Here is a 15,123-nt window from a genome sequence, read left to right as displayed (position 1 = left end):
AACAGATCTAGTTACTTGAAATATGCTCTCTGATATGCCAGTCCTTATCCATGCAATATTTGTTAACTAAATGGTCATTTATGTTTGGCACGTACACAGTAACTAAGCTAACGAAAAGAGTAACTGGTGATTTTGAAGCCCCTGGCCTTTAGTTAGTACTATTAATGAACTTATAATGATGAATTAATTTATGGAGGAAATAGTTTAGAGAAATTTTGTTTCCAGATACTGGAAATCTCCCAGGTTCTCCATTATGCCAAGGCCAGCTCCTTGTTTTGAGAACTGCTTTGTCCTTTGAATGTGTTTTCCCTTCAGGCTGCCAGTTCTGAAAAGGTTTCATGGCGAATCAGCATCCACTATGAAAGGCAGGAAGTCACACAAGAAACATAAAAAGGGGTTGTTTGTTTGTCTCTAGAAGTAAACCCGAAGTACAGACCAGCTTGCCTGTGGGTGACTGAACTGGTGAAAGGAGGCTTGCCCTGACTCCTATGACCCAAACTTCTGTATTTCATTAGCACATATAAAGTTTGCTGTGTGGGTTATTGCTGTGGGCATGCACACACCTGATTGTTGGCATGTCTTATATAGGTTTGATACTTACATTGCCAAATGATGGCAAGAGACAGACTAAATATCTAGAACCTGTACTTTGTGTTTGAATCTGTGACCAAACTTAGCTGTCAAATCACCCAGAGCTTTGGGTTTTTTTTTTTTTATTCATAAGATGAGTAAGTTGGGAAATTGGATAAAGTTCTTAGTTAAGTTTTGCCTGAATTTTCAAACCAGGACTGCTCTATTCTTTCTAGGTCACTTGAAAACTTAGCACTTGAATTATGAATCTTCTAAGTTCTTGCCTGTGAGATGCTCAGTTTCCAGGGGTTGGGCCCCTGTGAATGTATCTTCTGGTGAAGGTTTTGGCGCTCTGCCTTTTGCCTACAGGGAGCAAGACAAAGGGCTACAAATTCTTTTCTGTTACTGAACCATTCCTGCTGCCAGTTCTGAGCATCTGCTTTTGCAACAGTGTCTGCAACTAAGATTTCACTTTACTGGGTATTAGCCAAGGAAGAATCCAAATGTAGCGTAAATATTTACCCCATCCACTGCAACTGGAACGTTGTTCTAGGTTCTTCTTAGTATGGCTTGGGGTCTTGTATATTTTGCCAGGAAACACCAATACATTCGTCATTACAAATTTGGTTAATCAATTTCATGCAACTAGACTGTAAGTGAAAAGAAAAGAAAAAGAAAAGGAATAACAGAATGGGAAAAATAATGAATCAGAGTGAGATTGTAAAGATGGAAACTAAAATCAATTTGGTGTTGCTTTAATTTTTGATGATTTACAGCCAGTGTATGAAAGCCCAGCAGGTGCCGTTTGACATTTCCATCTCCAGCGCTGCGAAGAGATTAGCACTTACTGGTATTGATTTAACTAGGATTTATACCAGGGCTGTCATTTTTATGGAAAGCACAATAAAAGAGATTAGAAAGAAATTGCCAAGCGGCCTGGGTCTAATCAATCGTAGAATACATTCACCGGGAATTTGCAATTTTACCAAGCAGAAAAGTTAACGTGCAGGGGAAGCAACAGGAAATGAAATTCACATCTGGATTTGAGAACTGTTGGCCAGGCCACAACCAAACCGACCTGCACCAAAAGGCACAAGGTTTTTTCATGAAGTTTCTAAGGTGAAATATTACTAATGACACCATTGAGATCCTGCCCATGCCAGCCAGTCTTATCGACAGAACCAAACAAAAAGTGTGATATACTTTAGAACAGAAAAGTTAAGGCTGCATTTCAGTGATTTTTTTTTTTTTTAATTAGAGCTGATGTCACATAAACTTAATAGTGGCCCATGACTTCTTTCTGGTTTTACTTAGAGACAGAAGAGTATCTAGGATTGGCTTCATATCAGGGAGTCCAACACCAGAAAGCATTACTTTGACTGCTTAAGTTCAGTACAGTGGCTATTCATGAGGCTGAAACAGGGGGATCACAAGTTCAAGGCCTCTGTGGGTTCGAAGCTACGTTGGGAAACTTAGTGAAATCCTGTGTTTAAATAAAAAGTTAAAATAAAAGTAACTGGGGCTATAACTCAGTGGTAGAGTGTTTTCCCAGTCTATACAAGGCCTTAGGCAAAGTCTTTAATCATACCCTCTCCCACCCCTGCACCCTCACCCTCTCCCACCCCTGCACCCTCACCCTCTCCCACTCCTGCGCCCTCACCCTCTCCCACCCCTGCACCCTCACCCTCTCCCACCCCTGCGCCCTCACCCTCTCCCACCCCTGCCCCCTCACCCTCTCCCACCCCTGCACCCTCACTCTCTCCCAAAGAAGACCATCTGTGGAGAGAAAAGCTCTGTGAGGAAAAATGACTGCTAACATCTGCACCTGGCTCATGGGAACACTGGGATATCAACTAGAGTCCATTAAAAAGGATGTCAATGAAGATTCTTCACATTCTAGCAAAGATACCTCAGCCATTTCAGTAAGGGAAAGTAGCAGGTGTGGAAACACACTAGGTAGGGCGTAGGCTGGGAACAGAGTGTGAACTTAAATTGAGGGTGGTAGGCAAAACTTTGGCTGAGGTTGTGAGTCTGTGGGGGGCGTGTTTTGTGGGTGAATAGGAAGAACAATTTGCTCACAAGTTTCTATTGATGATCTAGAGTTTACTGCCTGGACTCATGGGATATTCTACCAGGTCTGTGTTTTACTCCTCCCTCAAACGTGATGCTATAGGAATGTCACTTTTTGCAAACTTACCAGTTTCTACCCATATAAAACCCAGAGAGGCTTAGTGACATGGTTTAGACTGGGATGGTGGATTAAATCAAATTCCCTAAAAGTCTGACTTCAGCATGACTCAGATGCTTCTGTCTCGGGGACTTGGTGTATAGCATTTCTCGTCCTGGAACGCTGTTCCCCAAGGAGGATCAATGTCAGTTCTTCAGCCGACCAGATGCTCAAAATTCACCTCTTCACAGTCATCCCAGATCTTCCCACATATTGCAATGTAATCACAAGTCACTGTGCAAATAGAGGGTAAGCGAAGGAGGCCTGATGGGAGTGGGCATCCCAAGTGCTTAGCAAAGTAGAAGATAGTAGCAGTAGGCAGAAGGTGAGATGTGTGGATAATGGATTTGACTTAGTAACTGCTTGGATGTGGTAATTATGGGTGTAGGATCCTGGGCTTGGAAGGGATATCTGGATTGGCATATCTGGATTGGAGGACTGGATGATCTAGGAGGAAAGGTCTGTTTTAGAGGGAAGCAGGAATGGTCATAAACAGAAAGAGCAATAGCTGGTAGTTGTAGGGACATTATTGCAGGACTATGTACTTGTTATATTATTTTCCTCATTCTCTATGGTAAAACAGTTACTCTTATCATCACCAGCATCATTGTCATCATTGTCTTCATCATCATTTATTCTAGCTGTAGAAGGTGAGGCTCCAAGGAGATTATGCAAATTTCCAAGGACTATAGGACTAGCAAGGAAGAGGCCCCCAGTTTAGTACTATCTGACACAGTTCACAGGAACTGAGTGACTTTAGCTCTTGTCATTAGATTTAATTGTGAAAATAGACTGTGCTGATGTATAGGGATGTTTAGAAGGCACACACTCTAGGTATAGCTTTGTATAATGAACAGCATTGGAGTATACTCTACCTACTAATATTTTGGAATTTTTAGGGAATTTTTATTTATGACTTCACTGGAATCTTTTGTGCAGTATACTTAATCTTTCTTTTACTCTAAGACCTGTAGGAATCTGAATAATGTATTACCATGATATCAGGCAAGCTGGCACCTATTGGATTCGGCCCAACTGTAGAAAGTGTGAGTGCCTTTTCTGCCCCCACATTGCCCAGAAGTTGTACAGTATGGTAGTGTTAAAATTCTTATGACATGTGTCTAAAACTGTCATTCACCGTTCTTACCACTTGTCATTTCAGTGAAGGTAAGAAGAATATTTTCAGAAGAGAAAGAAATGAAGAAAAATAAAAAGGGGTCGTTTAGAGCCAGGGGAAAGAGTGTGGTCTATTAGAGGAGGTGGCAAAATATCCCTAAAAGGATGGAGACCTGCATAGGAAAAGCACATTACTAACACACTGCCAGGTGTGCTGGGTGTCCACAGGTAGGGACCAGAAAGCTGAGGCAATTTTCATAAATATTTTATTCCCAGCAAGAACAATGACCTTTTCTTCAAGCCAAGTCCTTTATAAACATACAAATGGGCAGTCATTTCCTATGAAATTGCCTATCGACTCAAGGGGTAGTTGAAAATACTGCTTAGGAATTTTTTCCAATTTAGACTCTAAACATCAATCTTGCCTAGAAGATGGGATTTTAATCCCCTCCATCCCCCTCCCCCCTCTCCCTCCCTCCTTCTCTCCCATTTCTGTTCATGTGTATAAAATTTGCCTTTTAAACATTTTCCCAATAAAATAGAATGCCAGCTGGGTCTGGCAGCTCACACCTTTAACTCCAGCACTCAAGAAGTTGAGGCAGGAGGATTGCTGTGAATTTAAAACAAACGTATGCTTCATAGTTACAGGACAACCCGATGTGCAGAATGAGACCTTGCCTCACTCTCCAAGTAGAATGCACATATAAAAAAAATCCATAAAATACTTTAAAACAAATTGCTGCAAACACTTTGATACCAGTCAAAGATAGGGATCAAATGTGTTCACTTCTTAAGCTTCTTCTCCTGTCTTCCCTCTCCCATTTGCGGTTCCACATTTTTGTTTCCTATTTACGATATGGCTGGCCACCGTTCCCTTGCCTTCTCTCTGTGGTTTTACCTCTGTAGGTTGGAACTCACATGGGAGTTTTGCCTTTTTCTGTGCGATGTTGTAACACACTGAGCAGAGCTTCATTTGCCTTCCTTTCTCCAAACTGTGCTCAGACATCCTCTGAAGGGGATCGCAGAGGAGGACATGCTAGTATTCGTAGGTCACTAAAGTCTCACCTAGTCGCTTATCTTTTTCTTTCCTTTTTATAAAATAAACGTTTTGAAATGTAAAAATCTCTTAGCTCTCTTGTCAAATGAAACTAAAACCAAATCGTAGTGCCTTACAATGTCCTTAATTACTTCAAGCACATGTTGATCCCCTTCTATTTCTTTGCTCATTGTTAATAATAATATTATAGTTATGCATCACATTCACATACAATTATCCATATTTTGTGTCTCTTGTAGGTTGTTATAATTTCCTATTAATTTCTCTTAATTCCTCTGTTGTTCTTTTTCTTTTTTTCTTTCTTTTTTTTTTTTTTCTGAGACTATGGTGCCCTGTCTGTCTGGGTGTTTGTTTGTCTTTGACTTTGTATTGGGTCTTGTATCATAAATTTAGTTGTAGAAATAATGTTTAGGGTCGGATAATTCTTCTTCCTTCAAAAGATGTTTCCTGGCACCTAGGCATCAGTAGTGAAGGTCACACAAGCCAGTTTTAAGGTTTGGAATTCTATGGGTTGCCAAGAGAAGTTGACACATTTCTGCAGTCTGTAAAAACCTGTCTCTTGCTGCTATGTGGGACTCCTGGAATCTTTGGCTCAAATGGCTGTTTTTCTTTGATAGGCCCAGGATTCTAGTGGTGTTTAGAGCTTGAGAAAGATGTCTGATGTAACTTAGAGTATCAGTTCTGTTGTCAGGATGGCAACTACTGCAGGGATCAATGTGTCCTGCAGTTCAGCAATCATCTTTCTGGGACTCATCTCAGTCTCAGTTCTTGACCTAATAATTCCTACTTTTATGTTACTTCCTGATGGTTTAGAAGCATCCTTTCTGCATTTTTTGCTGCATTTTAAATTTAGGGAATGAATTTCCATTTACTTGTGAGTTGAAGTCTTCCTATTTGTACTTAACTTGTAAATTGGTTTTTCACAGCAAAGAGTATTGTAAGACAACTGGAAAGTGAGTTCTGATAGAAAATAAACACAGAATTCTGTAATCCCAGCCAATTCCATCTCCATTGCTCAGTCTACAAAATAGACAAACTATAACATTCATTTTTAATAAAAAATACAACTCAACTCTTGAAGACATTTACAACTTTAAATACAAACACAATATAGTGTATGCAAGTTACTTGTATTCTGTTTAGTAAACTTGTGGATTTCCCCCATTGTTTGGTTTATAATTTCAAGGCAAGAATCCATCCTGTTAAGGTGTTTACCCTACACTAACATATGTGAGCATCACTGAAATTAATTAGGTTTCTTTCCCCACACAATTACACTACAAACTAAGCTTGGGAGCCTAGCTAAATCACACAGGGATTACAAAGATATGTCAGAATTTAACAGTGTTACAAAGTTTATTGAAAAGCAAAATTTTCAGTTTTGAAAAAAAAAATCTGAAAATCAAACCTAACTTGATTCCCAGAGGTGTAAAAGACAAGGTGGGTTATGGGGTCACTAGGTCTTTGTCTTTGCTGTGGCAGAATGAAAAATCATCACACGTGTCAGAACAGTAGCCTCGAATATGTATTAATGCATATACTGTGATAAGGCATATTGTTATATGCATATTTATACATTTGCATATATTATATGTATATATCTAGGTCTGATAAAATGTACATAAATTAAAAGGCAAGACCACAAAACTTTTACAGCATGTAGGGTGAAATACCACAATGTATGAGCTTTCTTCTTCCTTTTTATGTTCTTTACATTCATTTTCTCCTTTACCTCAGCTTGAGGTTTAGTGGTTTCTGGTATAAAAGGGAAAGAGCCAGCAGCTTCAGGCTTCAGACTCACATTCGGGCCTTTAAGGCATCCAGACTAAACCATCCATGGTTTAAAGTGCCAATTTGATATTCCTCAAGGCTTTCACCGTGTGTGTTATGCAGCTACATCAAGGGTTTTGAGACTGTGGGAACCTGGAGAATGCTACCATAAAGCTGTGCTAACCCCATCCTTATTATCCCAGTAAACAGCAGAAGTGCTAAAAAGTAACAGACAGGAGTCAGAGATACCCACACTGGAGGCTTCTTGGTGACAGGCAGATAACTTCACTGCTGGCATCCTTGAACCTATGAATACAATGTGCTCAGAATTGTGCTGGACACAACCATTGTCTCAGTCTGTTTCAGCGATGCTCACTCTTCAGCTGTGGACTCTAATGCAGATCACTATCTGTTGCCCTGGGCTAGCTTCTGTGTTCTACCACCTCTAGACCAGGAAGTTTCCCAGAACCTGGTTCTTGATCTTTAAAATGGAGATGAGCCTAAGAATTTCATAAAATTGTTTTTAATAGCTGAGTAGTACTCCAAATGGATGTATCTGGAGGATATCATCCTGAGTAAGGTATCCCAATCACAAAAGTGCACTTGATATGCACTCACTGATAAGTGGGTATTAGCCCAGAAACTTAGAATACCCAAGATACAATGTGCAAAACACAAGAAAATCAAGAAGAAGGAAGACCAATGCATGGATACTTCATTCCTCCTTAGAATAGGGAACAAATACCCATGGAAGGAGTTACAGAGACAAAGTGTGAAGCTGAGACGAAAGGATGGACCATTCAGAGACTGCCCAACCCAGGGATCCATCCCATAATCAGCCACCAAATGCAGACACTATGGTATATGTCAGCATGATTTTGCTGAAAGGACCCTGATATAATTGTCTCTTGTGAGGCTAGGCCAGTGCCTGGCAAATACAGAAGTGGATGCTCACAGTCAGCTATTGGATGGAACACAGGGCCCCCAATGGAGGAGCTAGAGAAAGTACCCAAGGAGCTAAAGGGGTCTGCAACCCTATAGGTGGAACAACAATATGAACTAACCAGTACCCCCAGAGCTCGTGTCTCTAGCTTCATATGTAGCAGAAGCTGGCCTAGTCAGCCATCATCGGGAAGAGAGGCCCCTCTGTCTTGCAAACTTTATATGCCCCAGTACAGGGGATCACCAGGGCCAAGAAGTGGGAGTAGGTGGGTCAGGGAGCAGGATGGGGGGAGGGTATAGTGGACTTTTGGGATATCATTTGAAATGTAAATGAAGAAAATATCTAATAAACAATTGACAAAAAAATGGAGATGAGTCCTGCCTTAAAGGATTTTAAGAATTTTAAATGTAAGATTTTAGAATCAGGCTGTGGTCTGACACAGGTAATCAAGAGATAAATACAATATTATTTTCATAGCTTATTATTACTATTATTATTTAGGCAATTGAACCACAAGTGCGTTATGGTTTGAATCTTAAATGGCCCCACAGGCTCATATTCTGAATGCATGCTCGCTAACTGATGGTGCTATTTTGGAGGCTATGGAACCTTTAGGAAGTGAAATCTGGTTGGAAGCAGGTAGCTAGGGATGTGCCCTCACAGGGTATATCCAGACCCTGTTTCCTGTTGTATTCTATGCTTCTTGGCTAACCATGGCAGGAGTAGCCTCTACTGCATGCTCCCACCATCATAACTAAAGCTGCTCCCACCATCATAACCATGCCTTCCCCATCATTCTGTGCTGTCCCTGAATTCCTCTATCCCATTTTAACATTCTCTGTTCTACTTTTCCTCTTTAACCTTTTATCGTCAGTGTTCTATCTTCCCTTCCTTGAAAGGCCCTACCCATGGTCCATAATTTCCTGATCTCTATGGTATTCCAAATAAGACATGCATGCTTTCAGAGATAATGTCCACAATGGCAGAAAACATGTGGAATTTGTCATTCTGGGTCGGATTTTACGATTTCTTTGAAAACTTTGATTATCATATTGAAAATATAGCTTATATTTGGATATTTTCATAAATGTTGATTACCAGGATGCATGATTTTCTCTAAACTGGTCTTTGAGAACATCAAGTGCAGAATGCACATGTAGTGCTTTTGCTGTGTGCTGCTCTTCTTCTAACACTTAGATGTGGATGGGTGGTACCATCTCCTTCGGAGACCCAGCTTTATAGCTACTGTTGCTTTTTCCAGGGTGAGAATAAGAGAGATGTTGTCCTGAGTTATACTTTTCTCTTAAGTATTGGGAGTTGAGATGAGGAATGTAACCAGCATTTCCCGTATAGAGATGAAAATAGGAAAATCATATAATACATCAACACCCAAATACGTACCAACAGGATCAAAGATGAACCGTAGAAAAGCAGTCACATCATCCCTGTAATAAGTGATGAGACAGGCAGCTGAGGCTAATCTGAGGGTGATTTGTCTATGAGGACAATCATAAAATGGTTCCCTGTCTCTATGTATTATGGCCTCCTTAATGTGATGGCAGTCACATGGTTCCTACTATGGTGCTAATTCATGCAACCAAAACCAAACTGTAAGAGAAAGTTTGCACGCCTCTTTAATAGATGAGGTCTACCACAGGGATACTCCCCACAGTGGCTGGTAGACTAGGGAATATACAGAAGTCTCTGAAATTAAATCTATGGAACATGGTAATAAGCAGGCTGCAGTGACAGCTATGTGGTCTTTGCCCAGCCTACAAAGAGTTTTCCTGCTTAAGGGAGGAATTACAAAGAAAGAAATATTCAGATGTCACCCTTCAAATTAATCTGTTATTTGGCACGAATGGTGGAAAACATGAAGAATGCCTGTTTTACTTCTTATTGCTGTGACAGGCATCATAACCAAAACCAATTTGTTGAAGAAAGGGTTTGTTTCACCTTCCAGTCCACCATGAGGGGAAGTCAGGGGAGGGACTCAAGGTCAATGTCTCCCATATGCTTGAGACAAAGGATGTATGATATAAAGAAAATCAGTCCCCAATGGGCTACTCATACAAGCACTAGGGACGATTCTTTATCATTGAATGAGGTTCTGATGAATATAGGCAACTGGCAGATGACAGAAAAATGCCAGGGATTATTGAGGGGTCTGAGCATGTGAGAGGCAGTGTTCAATGCCCAGTGTACCAAGCTAGGCAGGACTACGTTCTTAGGAGGGTGAGAAGAAATGTTAACTCCACAGGGATCCCAACACAGGTGTGCAGCTTTAGTGGCTTTGTGTAGCCACATGGGAAGAAAGTGAACTTTATGAAGTAGAAGATCTGGCAAATCTGAATGACTTAGCCTTCTCCTGTTCCCAAACAGGAGAAGGGCAAAGCAGATAAGTGAATCTCTCTGGGTTACTCAAGGCAAATGTGGCAGCACTTGTGCCAAGCTAGAGTTCCTGCGGGAATAATGGGCAAGAAGCCCAATTCAGTGCCTGTTCAGTGCTTTTAGATGGTTCTAAAGCCTGTCAAAAGTTCACCAAAAGGATTGAAAGGAGTCAATGGCAGAGCAGCACAGTTGAAGACGATTAAGAGTGTCCCAGAGGTGGGTGACTATCTCTTAGGATTAGAATGTGTACTCCCATGAAAGAAAGCATAGTGGGTGTGAAGATTGTTCCCCTAACCCAGGGCCTTCTGTAGCCAGCTGGGGCCAATAGAGGGATGAGAGATGTGGTTTTTGTCTAGAGACTATGAGACATAAATAAGTGGTAGACATGGCAGGTGGAAACATGGCCTTGCTCCTCAGTGCTCCTAGAGTAGCCCAGAAGCTCATATTGGCCCTGTGGGGTCATTTGAGAGAGGAATATGTCACATGGCCTCATAGTAGTGCTCCAGCATAAGGGGGTCAGATGACTGTGGATTATAGAAGGCTAGCTGGGACAACTCCCCTCCTGACACCACTGCATCCAATATTATTGGTTTGACTAAATAACAGATACAAGAAATAGTATCTTTTTATGCTGTGTTGGATCTTACTGATGTTTCTCTTTTAAAACTCAGTTATCCCTCTAAGACTAGTTGTCACTGGCTTGAAATGGACACTAGTAGACCTTCAGATATCCTGCAATACTCTGAAAATGTTCACAATCTGATATTAAACACTGTCTTACAGATTTAGAAAAGCATATAGAAAAAGGAGAATCCCCTGCATTGGTAGAAAAAGACCCACTCAAAAGTAACCTGTTTATTAATATATATCCCAAGATTAAATTACATCCATATAAAATGTTGGCCAAGAGGGCTTGTGAGGACCCCAGCCTACAAAGGCTATTGCCATCGCTATTGGTTTTATTCCAGAACTAGGTGTCAAGTATTTGTTATTGAAGACAACACACTTCAGTTGCAGGAATTAATTCTGGCTGAATATGGACGTTCCTTCCCTGCCCACTGGATTTCACGTGCTGGGAGGCATTATGTAGGTGACTAGAAGCAAATTGTTGCTGACCGTTCTGCTCAGCTATGGACCCTACAAGCTATATTATCAGCATATTATGCAAGATGTGTTCACTGGCGCAACAGTGACACAATCGTAGTTGAGGCAATCTGCTTACAGATTGGATTTAAGGTCTGCTCTACCTGCAAGAATTCATGTCCAAATTACAAACCAGGGCAAAAATCCCATGGCAGGGAACTCAGAGGCTCCAATAGGAAAGCAACTACTATTGTTTTGTTTAATGGATGTGGTATGAAAGTCCAATTGTCTTCTAAATTTTGTGTTTATGAGCATGGCATGTTCTGCTGTTGGTCTGAGCAGTGGGCTGTAGGTACTGCAAAGGTTCTTAACTTGGGAACAGGTGACTGTGTTTGAGGAATATGTGTGAAATCCCCAGATATCAATGAAATAAAATAATTATACATGTATGTTATGCCTACCAAGTCTCAGGAGATCTCACAAGAGAGGGCACAGAAAGATGTCAGAGCTGGAAAGAGGGTCAAGTGTTGTCTAGCTATTTTCAGAGAACTGATATATTCTCCCTGGGGACTCCAAAAGGCATATATGAGACCCAGAAAACTCACAAGACTTAGAAGACACAGATAGTCATAAGATTCACAGGGTTCTCTCCCCAAGGTTATATAAGCAGTAACAACTGCTGGAAAGAGATGAGTCTTTGGTGTCCCTGCTTTCTGGTTGGGCAGGAGCTCAGCTTTTGTAAGTCATCATCATACCTTTTGGTGTTGCAGATGCCTTTGAGTCCCCAGTGATCCTATTAGTAACTCCAATAAACTCATTGATTCACCAAGCTAGACCTGGTGGAATCATTTCTTCTGTCTTTCACCAGTGTCCTATCTGTGGTGTTTGGCACTTGTTCATGTATCACTTGCAACTGTTATACCACATTGTTGCAGAATTACTGTTTTTATAAAAAGGCAGAATGATCCTCACACTGATAAATGGATAGCCATCAAGTATTTACTTAAGCCATTGATTATTGAGGGAGCTGGTAAAATACTATATCCAAGTTCAAGGGAGAATTCAAAGCATCACGTATTTTTAGGTGCATGAACAATAACAATAAAGCAAATTTATAGCTAAGTGTAAAATGTGTTCAGTATCCATTGGGTAATAGCCAGTTGCATTCCATGGGCTCAATTTGCATTTAGATGAGAATGATTTCCACCCCTTTCGGTTTTCTAGAATGTGAGAGTTGTGGCTTAACTCAAGGTATAAATGCTGGAGATACAGTGATGAATACTCAAGACTCCTCCTCCTCCCCTCTATTTGTCAAGTCTTCAATACAACATGTATTCACAAGGAGCATTCTCTATAAAAAAACAAAAATACATAGGACAGCAGCAAGAGTGGAGATCACATCCATCTGATCAAAGGTATTTGTATTAGGCTCACAGCAACCATCTTATCTAGTGAAAGACTGAAATTGTTCTCTGAGATGATGTTCAAACCAAGGATAACTTTTCTATAATCTTTCTTGTTATGGTGACAAAATGCCAGACAGAAGCAACCTAAGAGAAGAAATGTTTACTTTGTCTCATGGAGTTAAAGGGTTTGGGCAATGGTTTCTTGGTCCCATACACTTCGGAAGAACATCATGTCACTGGGAACACCTGGCAGGGAGCATCTTCAGTTTCTGGTTGGCAGGGAACAATGAGACAGTGACAGGTAGGATCTCAGAACAAGGACAGCTTCCTGGTTCTGATCTTTCCAGTTATGCTCCACCTCCCAGTGTTTCTAAAACCTTTCAAAATAGTTCTACAACTGGGGAAAACTTTTAATGCACAAATCCCTTTGAAGGACATTTTATTTTTAAACCATAATAAGACTGCTTTTTTTTTTAATTTTTTGTATTCTGACCACTCCTGTTCCACTGTAGTTTTCTGTCTTGTTACTGCCGTTTCCATTTGTTAATGTAATACAGGGCTTACAAATGGAAAATAGCACAAAAAGACAATAAAAGAAAAGTGAGAAGCAATCAAGCCTGCCCCCTAACCGGCTTGGCTGCACTGCAAATGCATTATGCTAAGTCGGAAAGACTAGGCTAAAAAGCACCTTAATATATGATTCTATTTATACAACACTCTAGAAAAGCAAAATACACAGAGACAGACACTAGATCAGTAGTATCATGGAAGGGGAAGGGAAAGATTTGGCTACAGATGTCATGAGAGGATGTATGATGTCAAGAAACTGCTTATCTCAATTGTCATGATGGTTATACACTGCTATACATTGGTGACAACTTGTATAAAACTGTGCAGCCACAGAAGTGAGTTTTGTTGTTTTGAAATTGTATCTCGGTAGTACATTGAACTCCATAGAGACAATGCCCAGGCAAGTGAGAGCCGGACAGGCACTGGGAGACTCTGTGCCTCACCGAGGAAAATCAACTAAACAAGGGCAGAGGAGATCCCAAGAAGCCGAGAGGCAAAATGTCCTCATATGCATTCTTTGTGCAAACCTGCCCGGAGGAGCACAAGAAGAAGCACCGGATGCTTCTGTCAACTTCTCAGAGTTCTCCAAGAAGTGGTCAGAGAGGTGGAAGACCATGTCTGCTAAAGAAAAGGGGAAATTTGAAGATATAGCAAAGGCTGACAAGGCTTGTTATGAAAGAGAAATGAAAACCTACATCCCCCCCAAGGGGAGACCAAAAAGAAGTTCGAGGATCCCAATGCACCTGAGAGGCCTCCTTCGGCCTTCTTCTTGTTCTGTTCTGAGTACCACCCCAAAATCAAAGGCAAGCATCCTGGCTTATGCATTGGTGATGTTGCAAAGAAACCAGGAGGGATGTGGAACAACACTGCAGCAAATGACAAGCAGCCCTATGAGAAGAAAGCTGCCAAACTGAAGGAGAAGTATGAGAAGGATATTGCTGCCTACAGAGCTACAGGAAAACCTGATGCAGCGAAAAAGGGGGTGGTCAAGGCTGAAAAGAGCAAGAAAAGGAAGGAAGAGGAAGATGATGAGGAGGATGAATAGGATGAGGAAGAGGAGGAAGAAGAGGAAGACGACGACAAAGAAGATGATGAATAAGTTGGTTCTAGCGCAGTTTTTTTTTTCTTGTCTATAAAGCATTTAACCCCCCATTTAACAACTCACTCCTTTTAAAGAAAAAAATTGAAATGTAAGGCTGTGTAAGATTTGTTTTTAAACTGTACAGTGTCTTTTTTTGTGTAGTTAACACACTACCTAATGTGTCTTTAGATAGCCCTGTCCTGGTGGTATTTTCAATAGCCACTAACCTTGCCTGGCACAGTCTGGGGTTGTAAATTGGCATGGAAATTTAAAGCAGGTTCTTGTTGATGCACAGCACAGGTTAGTTATATATGGGGACAGTAGTTTGGTTTTTTGTTTTTGTTTTGTTTGTTTGTTTGTTTGGTTTTATTTTTGGGTTTTATTTTTTTCATCTTCAGTTGTTTCTGATGCAGCTTATTCGAAGATAATTGTTGTTCTGTTAACTGAATACCACTCTGTAATTGCAAAAAAAAAAAAAAAAGAAAAAAATCGCAGCTGTTTTGTTGACATTCTGAATGCTTCTAAGTAAAAACAATTTTTTTATTAAAAAAAAAAGAAATTGTATCTCAGAAAACTCGTTGAAAACAACTGCCTAACCAGAGAGCCACATGCATGGTCTGTGAACTAGGATGAATGTGAAATCAAAATATGTGGTGGGTGTGGTCAGAGAACTAGCGATGTAGGCTTAATAGTAAGTCTTAGAACTGAGGATATGGGACTAGACAAAAGGTAAGAGGTCAGATGCGATATTAATTATCTTTCCTGTTACTGGGATAAAATACCACTGGGGGGACAAACTTAAGGGGAAAAGTTTTATTTTGTCTCATAGCTTGGGGTCACAGGGGTTATAATTGGGAAGTCACAACAGGGAGAACTGTGACAGATTGTCATTTCATATTGACAGCCAAG

General features: G+C 40.7%; 1 pseudogene; it reads left to right on the top strand.

The window, feature by feature from the left end:
• Nucleotides 1-2,375: 2,375 nt before the first annotated feature.
• LOC110307176 lies at nt 2,376-14,232 on the top strand (annotated as a pseudogene).
• The last annotated feature ends 891 nt before the right edge of the window (nt 14,233-15,123 follow it).

The sequence above is a fragment of the Mus caroli genome, chromosome 2 (genome assembly GCF_900094665.2).
Source record: "Mus caroli chromosome 2, CAROLI_EIJ_v1.1, whole genome shotgun sequence".
Classification (NCBI taxonomy): domain Eukaryota; kingdom Metazoa; phylum Chordata; class Mammalia; order Rodentia; family Muridae; genus Mus; species Mus caroli.
Note: the sequence above shows the minus strand (reverse complement) of the source record. Positions and strands in the feature narration are given on the sequence as shown.